The 7,419-nt window shown below is 36.6% G+C and overlaps 1 pseudogene; it reads right to left on the bottom strand.

The window, feature by feature from the left end:
• Nucleotides 1-2,451: 2,451 nt before the first annotated feature.
• LOC116638090 lies at nucleotides 2,452-2,993 on the bottom strand (annotated as a pseudogene).
• Nucleotides 2,994-7,419: the final 4,426 nt, after the last annotated feature.

Here is a 7,419-nt window from a genome sequence, read left to right as displayed (position 1 = left end):
AATCTGTGTTTTGTCTTGTTTTTTTCTTCTCTCTCCTGACTTTCTCTCTGTCTCTCTCTTCTCCTTGTCCCAATTGGGACAGGAGTACAGATATATCAATGTTATTGATCTTCTCTAAGAACTAGTTTGAGATTTTGTTGATTTTCTCTATGGTTGTCTTGTTTTAAATTTCATTGATTTCTCCTCTAATTTTAGTATCTTGTTCTTCCTACTTACTTTCAGCTTAAACTGCCCTTCGTTTACTATTTTCCTGTGATGAAAACTTAGGTTATTGATTTATATATTTCATATTTCTTTTCTTTTTTTTTTTTTAAAGATTTTATTTATTTATTTGACAGAGAGATGGACAGAAGAGCACAAGCAGAGGGAGTGGCAGAGGGAGAGGGAGAAGCAGGCTCTGCACTGAGCAGGGAACCCGATGCGGGACTCAATCCCAGGACCCTGAGATCATGACCCGAGCCGAAGGCAGACGCTTAACCATCTGAGCCACCCAGGCGCCCTCATATTTATTTTCTTAAGTATGCATTTAAAGGAACAGATTTCTCTCTAAACAATGCTTTTGCTTCATTCCACAGATTCTGATAAGTTGTGTATTCATTTTCATTTAGTTCAAAATATACTTTTTAAATTTCTATTGAGACCTCTTCTTTGATCCTTGGGTTACTTAGAAATGTATCATTTAATTTCCATATATTTGTGTATATCCTGGCAGTCTTTCTCTTCTTATTTTCGAGTTTAATTCCATTGTGGTCAGAGAATACACCTTGTATGATTTCTATTTGTATCTGTTTCCTAGAACTGCTGTAACAAAGTACCACAAACTGAACAGCTTAAAACAAAAAAAATTATTCATTCACATTTTGGGACGTTAGAAGTTCAAAGTCAGCCATGCTCCCTCTGAAGACTCAAGGGGAGGAGCAAGCCTTCCTTAAACATATCCCAGCCTCCAGTAGCCCCTGGTGTCCCTTGGCTTGTGGTTAACATAATTCCCATCTCTGCCTTCATCTTCACTTGGCTGTTTACTCCCTGTATGTCTCTATCTTGTTCCCTTCTTACAAGCATGCCAGCTAGATTAGATTAGGGCTCACTCTAGTGTCCTCATCTTGATTATATCTGCAAATCACTATTTCAAATTCAGGGTTAGAGCTTCATCATATCTTTTCAACCCTTAACATTATTCTTTTAAATGCATTAAGGGTTTTGAATGACCCATTATGTAGTCTATTTTGATGGATGTTCCATATGAATTTAAGAAGCGTGTGTATTTTGCTACAGTTGGAAGGAGTATTGTATAAATGACAATTAGATCAATTCAATTGATAGCTCTGTTCAGGTAATTTATATCTTCATCAATTTTCTGACTACATGATATATTAATTACTAACATAGTGGATTTTGTGTCTCTATAATAGTAGATTTTTCTATATTTCCTTTCAGGTCTGTCAGTTTTTGCTTCCTGTGTTTTGGTGCTTTCTTGTTAAGTATATACACATGGAAGATTTCTGTGTTATCTTGGAGAATTGACTCCTTTATCATTACACAAAGTCCCTCTTTATCCCTGATAACCTTTCTTGTTCTCAAATCTGTTTTGTCTGAAATTAAAAAGGCTATTCCAGATATTATTATTATTTATTATTATTATTAGTTGTAGCATGGTATGTCTTCCCCCATCTCCTTACTTTTAGCCCAGGTCAGTCTTTATATTTATAGGGTATTTCTTGCAGACAAAATAGAGTTGGGTACTATTTTCTAATCTGCTCTGATGATTCCTATCTTTTAATTGGTGTATTTAGTCAAGTCACATTTAAATGAGTATTGATATAGTTGGATTACTATCTCTCATGTTTATAATGTTTTATACTCATTGATTTTGGGTTTTTTATAACTTTATTATTCCTTTTCTCCTGTCTTTATCTGTTTTTAATTGAACATTTTGACTTCATTTTATCTCTCCCTTAAAGTATAAATTATATTTCTTTTTTTTTTTTTTTTTTTTTTTTTTAGATTTTATTTATTTATTTGACAGAGAGAGACACAGCGAGAGAGGGAACACAAGCAGGGGAGTGGAAGAGGGAGAAGCAGGCCTCCCGCAGAGGAGGGAGCCCGATGCGGGGCTCGATCCCAGGACCCCGGGATCATGACCTGAGCCGAAGGCAGACGCTCAACGACTGAGCCACCCAGGCGCCCCTATTATATTTCTTTTTTAATGTTATAATTTCTTTATTATCACTTACTGTTACTAAGCACCAGCTTCAAACTACAGAACATTTAAAATCACACTTTGGCAACCCATTCTTCCCTCCCCAACCCAAATTCTTGATCAAGAGTTCTTTTAAGTGAGACATGCTCTCTTCTGTATAAAACTGTATCAAAATACAGGGAAAGAACTGTGTGCATCTTGCTGTAAAATGCTGCCCATGGTTGTGGAAACAGTGTCTGCCCAGGCTCCTTTTACTGTCCAGGTCCTGAGGCCCTCTTGTTCATGAACTGTCTCTTCAAAAAGCAAGTCCAGCACTTGGTGGGTTTATCATTGAGGGTGAAAAACTTTCTCACAAAGTCAGTCCAGTCTCTTGTCTTAACTGCTGCTCATAACCTCATCTTCTTGTTTGCAGGTTTAGTATAAATTGCATTAAGTGGAAAACCAGGCTCTCCAGGAATGGGAAAATTAGTGATTCCCTGTATATACACTTCTTTCTCACTTTGTCTTTTGGAATTGCACTTTTGGAGGTTTTTTGTTTTTGTTTTTGTTTTTTTTTTAGGTACTCAGAAATGTAGAGAGTTATATATATCAAGGTTCTATCAGCTTCATTCTTAATCTCATAGTTTTTGAAGAAGATATTGGCCTTGAAGTAGTAGATGGCCTCATCTACAATATCTGTATCTTTTGTCTCCCTAGGGGCAGGTCCTTTGAACTGACCTGTGTTAGGCAACAGTGCCATGTTTCCAATGAGTTTGGTGTCAGGGTTCATGGGAGAAGACTGGTAAGCTGGCATTTCAGAGCCAGCGGGGTTTCAGCCTAGTTGAGCAGGTTGGGGTTAGAGCATGGTCCAGAGGGGGTAAGGGTGGTGGGATAGGCAGAAGTCTAAATTATATTTCTTTAAAAATAATTTTAGTGGTAATCCTATAGCATGTATTATATATTTTAACTAATTTAGCAACACTTTCACATGTATTGGTTCATATGTAGTACATAACAGTATTCTAAAATTTTCCTTCTCATCCCCTTTGGCAAAGCTGTCATTCATTCTCTTTATCCACATGCTGTAATCACCCAATACCTTGCTTCTCTTATTACATGAAACATAAAGTTATCTTTTTGATAAATTAAGATAATTAATGAAGGTGGCTACACTAAACAACAGATTTTCAACATAGATGAAACAGCCTTCTATTGTAAGAAGATGCCATCTAGGACTTTCATAGCTAGAGAGGAGAAATAAGTACTTGATTTCAAAACTTGAAAGGAGAGACTAATTCTACTTTAGGGGCTACGTAGCTGGTGACTTTCAGTTGAAGCCAGTGCTCATGGACCATTCTAAAAATTTGGGGGCCCTTAAAAATTATAGTACATCTATTCTGTCTGTGCTCTATAAATGGAACAGCAAAACCGGGATGGCAGCACGTTGCTGCCAATGGTTTGTAGTAAACATGGTTTACTGAATATTTTAAGCCCACTGTTGAGACCTATTGCTGAGAAAACAAACAAACAAAAACAACAAAAAATATTTTTTTCAAAATATCACTGCTCATTGACAATGCACCTGTCAGTTAAGAGCTCTGATGGAGATGTCCAATGAGATTAATGTTGTTCTCATGCCTGCTAATACAACATCCATTCTGTAGTCCATGGATCCAAGAGTAATTTCAACATTCACACATTATTATTTAAGAAATACATTTAGAAAGGATATAGCTTCCATAGATAGTGATTCTTCTGATGGATCTGAGCAAAGTAAAGTATAAACCTGGGAAGAGTTCACCATTCTTGATATCACTAAGAACACTAGTGATTCATAAAAAGTGGTCAAAAGATCAACATGAACAAGAGCTTGGAAGAAGTTGATTCCAACCATCATGGAGGAATTTGAGGGGTTCAAGACTGGAGGAAGTCTTGAGGAAGTGGAGGAAGTCACTGCAGATGTGGTGGAAATGGCAAGAGAACTAGAATTTGAAGTGGTGACTGAAAAGGTGACAAACTCAGGATAAAACTTCAACAGATGATGATTTGCTTCTTATAAATGAGCAAGAAGGTGGTTTCTGGAGATGAAATTTACTCCCGGTGAAGATGCTGTGAAGATTGTTGAAATGACACCAAAGAATTTAGAATACTACATACACTTGGTTGATAAAGCATCGACAGGTTTTGAGAGGACTGACTCCGATTTTGAAGAAGTTCTATCAAACAGCATTGCATGCTACAGAGAAATCGTTCATGAAAGGAAGAGTCATTCAATGCAGCAAACTTCAGTGTTACATTAAAAATTGCCACTCCCACACTGACCTTCAGCAACCACTACCCTGATCTGTCAGCAGCCCTCAACATTGAGGCGAGATCCTCTACTGGCAAAGGGAAAACAAAAAAACTCATTTGACTGGTTTTATTGTGATATTTGTATTATTGTGGTGGTCTGGAACCAAACCCACAATACCTCCAAGATACATCTATATTTTTAATAGCTAACTCAGTCCTTGCCTGCCTGCAATATCTGTAACATATTACATTCAATTTCCATTGAATGCCTCCCCTTCCTTTGATTTTAAGTACAAGTCTAATGTTTTGTTGTGTGTTGTTATAAAATGCTGATATTGTGGGAGGCAATTTACAAGGAGCCCAAAATATGTCATCTTCCTTTAGGGAATATTGTGTTTTATTCTGGGAAGCATCTAAATTACTGCTGCAAGTTTTCTTGATCTTGTCAGACTTGGCTTCACAGTGTGTTAGGTAAAATTTATTCTCATAATGTTCTTACTCTAGGATGTAATTTCTACTCCAAAGTTATGTCATTTCTGGGTTATCAGTTACAAACCCAGGGATCACAGTGAGATCTTTATACTCCTTTTAAGGTAGATCACCAAAGTTCCCAAGTCTTAGTGATCTCTGATATTTCTCTTGAGCTCTTAGTGTCAGGACACCTACTTTTTACTTGACCTTTCAGAGTCTTGCTCTAGTTATATGCAACTAGACACTTCGGTAAGTTTTGTAGGTGAACCCCACTCAGACCTCTGGTACTTTTATCCTACAGCTCATTCTTCTCTGGTACATTACCTCACAAACACTTCCACAACAGCAGCTCAAACTTCAATATGTCCCCCTTTTGTTCAGCAAGAACATTGCTTTCTTCTTAGACTCTACTTCCTTATGTCATTACTTAGAAGGTACCACTAGGCAGAAGTCCAACGTAAGTATGGATTTCCTTTTGCTCAAGTATCACATTTCAGTGTTAACTGTGGTTCCACCCTGAAAACAATTGCCTTATAGTTTTATAGGTGTTTACAGTAGAAGGATATATATAATTCTCATCACCATCACAACAGGAAGCAAAATTTCTATGCCACCTACTTGCCTAGTAACTTTTGCCATAAAAAATATTTATTCTTATGTAGCCCATTTTAATTCCTTTTATTCAAGGCTTTACAGTTTGCACTATTTATAAGGAAGATCTTCCTGCCCCAAAGTGGGGCTACTTTAAGGACTTGTTCTAGCTTTTAGTTCATACAGCATTTTCCTTTTTGTTTTTTTTGTTTCCTGTAAAGTTAAATGTGATACTAAGTATAAGGTATGTAAATTTTTCCTATTATTACAGGATGTTTGGACCCAACAGGAGATTCCTGAAAATGGAAATTCCCCAATGGCACATTCCAAAATGCACAATGTCCACCCCCAAAAGAGTCTTTTTGGTGTTGTTTCACTCCCTGTAATGAATCTTGCAATACAATACAATCCCCAAACACTATACTCCTTCCTCATCTCCTTATACTTCTTCCTTTATTCAGCCTAGAATATCACTCTCAGCTCCTCCCATAACATTTCCATAGAACTATATTGTTTCTTTCAAATATGTGCCTCAGAATTAGGTTTCTCTCCAGTCTACCCTTCCCGAAAATTCCTACTTGGACTTTCCCTGCCCCTTATGTGCACATTCAAAATTCTTCTTATTTTTTTCTCCCTAAAGATTTATTTATTTACTTTTAGAGCGAGAATGAGAGAATCTTCAGCAGATTCCCTGCTGAGCACAGAGCCCAACGCGGGGCATGACCTGAGCTGAAATCAAGAGTTGAACACTCAACCTACTGAGCCACCCAGGTGCCCCCAAAACTTAATTGTTGAAAATTCCTTGGGTACAGGGAATCTTTGTCTTATATATCACCCATAACCATTCTAGCAATGAAAAATACTTCTAGGGGCGCCTGGGTGGCTCAGTCGTTAAGCGTCTGCCTTCGGCTCAGGTCATGATCTCAGGGTCCTGGGATCGAGCCCCGCATCGGGCTCCCTGCTCGGCGGGAAGCCTGCTTCTCCCTCTCCCACTCCCCCTGCTTGTGTTCCCTCTCTCGCTGTGTCTCTCTCTGTCAAGGAAATAAATAAAATCTTTAAAAAAAAAAAAAAAAAGAAAAATACTTCTAATATATCCTAAGCAAGCTCATTAGCAAACCCTATGATTTATATATATGTGCTTTTTAAAATATACTGAAGAATAATTTATACATAATAATTTGCATCTTTCTAAATTACATAATTCTATATATTTTGACAGTTTTATACACCTAGGAAATCATTACCACAAATACAAAATGTCTGTCAACTCTAATATTCCTGTGTTTCTTTGTAGTCCAGCTTTTACTCCATCCTTGGTCTTTAAGCAACTATGAATCTGCTTTACATCATGATATTTTAAATTTGTTATAAATAAAATTATACATTTATTTTCTGATTGTGTGCATGTGCATATTTATGTCTGTATGATTTCTTCCATCAACTTAATGATTTTGAGAATCAAATATGGTACATATATTAGTAACTTATTTTTTTCGCTTTATTGTCCAATAGTATTTGATCATATGGATATATCATATTTTGTGTAAAACATTTACTTGTTGACGGACATCAGTATTGTTTCCAGTTTTTGCTATCACAAATACAATTGCTATTGACATTCATATAAGTTCTCTGTTTGGACAAATGTTTGTATTTCTTGAGCAAATACCTAGGATTATAATGGTTTGGTTATGAAAAGTATATCATAAATTTTTATGAAACTGACAGTTTTCCAAAGTGGTTGTTCCATTTTTCATTCCCATACATAATCTAGGCAAGATCCATTTGCCCCACATCCTTACCAACATTCTGTATGACCAATCTTTTAATTTTAGCCATTATAATGGGCAGGCCATGGTATCTCATCTTGCTTTTAATTTGCATTG

Source organism: Phoca vitulina, unplaced genomic scaffold (genome assembly GCF_004348235.1).
Source record: "Phoca vitulina isolate PV1807 unplaced genomic scaffold, GSC_HSeal_1.0 scaffold16, whole genome shotgun sequence".
Taxonomy (NCBI): domain Eukaryota; kingdom Metazoa; phylum Chordata; class Mammalia; order Carnivora; family Phocidae; genus Phoca; species Phoca vitulina.
This window is presented reverse-complemented; position numbering and strand designations above follow the sequence as displayed.